We start from the raw sequence: 3,364 nt of genomic DNA on the forward strand, positions 1-3,364 counted from the left end.
ATTCCAATTTTCATATGCTTAATATTAACCCACGTGATCGTCATTATACTGCAGTGTGAATTAGGAAAACAAAAGTCATTATTCTATTTAAGTATCTAATCACTGTGGTCCAGATCTTTAAATACCATGTTCTAGAGAGACTTCATTTGATATTTTTCATTTACAGGTAGTCGATTAATCGATTTAACTGATTGTTATTGACCAGGAACATTGTGAAAAGAGACCCTAAGTAATCAACAAATGAGGAAAGAGGCCAGGACATACCTGGTAACCAGGGGTGTACTAGAGGCCCACCGATGCTCATAAGAGCGACTTGCGCATCTCTCTTTTCATCTCTACATTCAGTAACATCCCATGACACTTCGAAATAAGACAAGGTGGGCGTAGTTACCCCATGGAAATCAGCAAACACAATAAATAAGAACTTTTTAATTCAAAGACCCGATTTACCAACATATACTATTCGCCTCAAACTCACAGCAAAATATAAAGGTGTGAGTGTGTGTGTGTGTATCAAAGGTGGAGGAGAGAGAGAAACAGAAAGAGAAAGTGCTATTATTAAATCACTAGGTGTAGTGAATATCTAACATTAATTTTAAAATTGCCTCATATAACAAAAAAAGTGCCCACTTTACAGATAAACACAATTAATGTTTAGGATCACACACTTTCTGATTGGCTTCAGTAAAATGACTAGAGGACTTAAGCATTTTAAGCAGCAACTGCAGATTTCTAGACTGGTTTTCCCTCAGTCCAAAGCCACACCCAGCCTTGCCTTTGCAAGTACTGTACTTTCAGCAAATGCACTGTGTGAACTTGGTCCTTCCGGAGAAGACTGAAGCAACAGGAGTCTGGGCAGAGGCCTGTTGCATGGTTTTCAGGAGCTTTCGCTCTTCTCTCAACAGAAGCAAGTGATAGGATTTCTCCCCTGGAGGAATGTTCTTTCTCTAAGGAGAGATTGAGGGGGAGAATCAGTGTGAATATTAACCAAAATAAGTATGATTTCCTTGCCATGGGAAAAAAATCAGGTAGAAATTGTTGTAGAATTATTGGTCATTTTGGATCATCCCCATAACTTGTATCTTCCAGCAGTACTTCTGAAAAACGGCAGCTTATACCAACCAGAACATATAAGTGTGTGTGTGCGCGCGCGCACACACACACACACACCTGCTACCGCCTCTACTTCTACCTGATCTCTCTTAAAACCTTTCTTACAGAAACACTCCTTCCTCTTCAGTGGTTCTTCATTGCTGTGCTCAGCTGTAGTGTGTAACTTCTCATTTTCTCTTTTCCTTCTTAATGACCATTGTCCAGACCAAGTCATTGTCCAGAGCCAGAACCAGGCTTAGGGTCAGGACGGAACTTTCTCTTTATGGTCAAACTCTAGACACCGGGTACCACCTGGAACGGGTGCTGAGGTCATGAGCAAAGCCAGAAAAATGAATTGCAAGGAGGCCACTGATCCAGGAGGGAGAGAACAGTAGCTGAGGTGCAAGGCCCACGAGGGGCTGGATCAGAGAAGAACAAGAGGCCTGGAGAGTCACAGAGCAATCGCAGGAACGAGCAAGCAGAACATGGTCAGCGTGCGCTCTAAGGTCGCATTGGGGAGTCAATGTTACTTACAGCCTTTCATTTCTTCATAGATTACAGCAAGAGTCAATGTTGCATAGGGGTGAAATCATAGACTCTGAAATCAGACAGCTTGGGTGTAAGCCTGGCTTTGCCAAGGACTAGCTCTGAGGCTTTAATCAGTTTCCTCAGTTTCTTTAGCTGTACCACGGAGATAATAATAGGTTTTAACTCACGGTATTGTTATGAAGATTAAATAAATTAATATCTGTAAAGCATTTAGAAGAGAATCTACCTAAAAGAGCAGAAAAGCAAAACAATATGCACCTGTGGACCGCCCCCACCATGAAGCCCTAGGGGAAAAAAAATTACCGGCATGATCAGAGCTCCCTTTTATTTATCTCTCCCCCTTCTCGCAAAGAAAATTGCCATCTTGAATTTCCGATTTATTATTCCTATACCTCTTTATATTCGCTTACATGAATAGTTAGTTGTATCTCTAAGTAATGAGTACTTTTGTCATATTTTAAATCACAAATAAATGGCGTCGTGCTTTATATATTCATCTGACACTTGTTCTGTTTACTCAGTTCACCTTTATTGATACAAGCAGTTCTGGGTCATACCCCCATGTCATTCCTATCACTGGTAGAGTGTCCCCCAGGGATGCAGACACCACAATTATTCATCTGCTCTTTTGTTAATGGACACTTAAGTAGCTTCTACTTTTTGCTATTCTAAAACATTCTTAGACATATTTCTTGATAGAAGAGTTGGAGTTCTGTACACTGGTTTCGAAGTGAAATTTATGAGGTTTAGAGTAAGCTTATTTTCAAATTTACTTGATATTTTAAATATTATTTAAGATATTCAGACACATTCATATTACCATCAACACTCTACTATATGCTAACTACTACTTACTGCAAGTCCTTTAGACAGATTAACAGATGAACTCATGACAATACTGTAAATGAAGCTCTGTTATGTCCCTCACTTTACAGAAGAGAAGTTTAGCAATTTTTCTCAGATTACACAGCTAGTAAACTATGGAGCTCTAGATTTTCACCTAGAACATTGATTTCAGAGATGTGCTAAAGGCAAAGTAGAATATAATGAAAAGCCAAGATATTCTGACCAAAAAGTATCACAAGACAAATAAATTTTTTTTATTGAAGAAGGTGAGACTTCATATAATCCAGAATGACCTATCAAAACTAATTAAATCTGCATAGACCTTATTTCCAAATAAGGCCCATTTTGACATAAATCGTGGAGGGACACAGTTCAACCCAGTACAGATCCCCTTCTACCCTCTATAGCCAAAGAGAGCGGTCTAATCTACTTTTCACACAGGATGCTTCAGATACCTGGAAAGGTCTCCGCTATTCACAGATCTCCCTTCCCCACTTCACCTCACCTCACCTCACTTGCCCGGGGCATCTCTTGCCCTCCATCCATTTGCCCAGCTGAGTCAGGCCACCCTAGCAGACCTCCCAGTGGTTCTCGGTCCCTGCGAAAGTTCCCTCGCTGCCCAAGAGGCCCACTTCTGGACACCATTCCTTTGTTTGTATCTTTAGCATGAAGGGCTGTCTGCGACAATGTTCTTTTCCAAGTGTGGACAGACCAATACAGGACAGAGTGAACCCTAAGAGTTGTCACTAACTGCTGTAATTATGGCTGGGCCATGACTGTGTGAGCCATATGTTCTAGGTCATTCTAGCTCTGTCCCTAACTCTGTAAACAAAAGTTAAGTCCAGGTTTCTGTGCTTACATTTCTTAACCTTTAGAA

This window comes from Rousettus aegyptiacus, unplaced genomic scaffold, assembly GCF_014176215.1.
Source record: "Rousettus aegyptiacus isolate mRouAeg1 unplaced genomic scaffold, mRouAeg1.p scaffold_m13_p_8, whole genome shotgun sequence".
Taxonomy (NCBI): domain Eukaryota; kingdom Metazoa; phylum Chordata; class Mammalia; order Chiroptera; family Pteropodidae; genus Rousettus; species Rousettus aegyptiacus.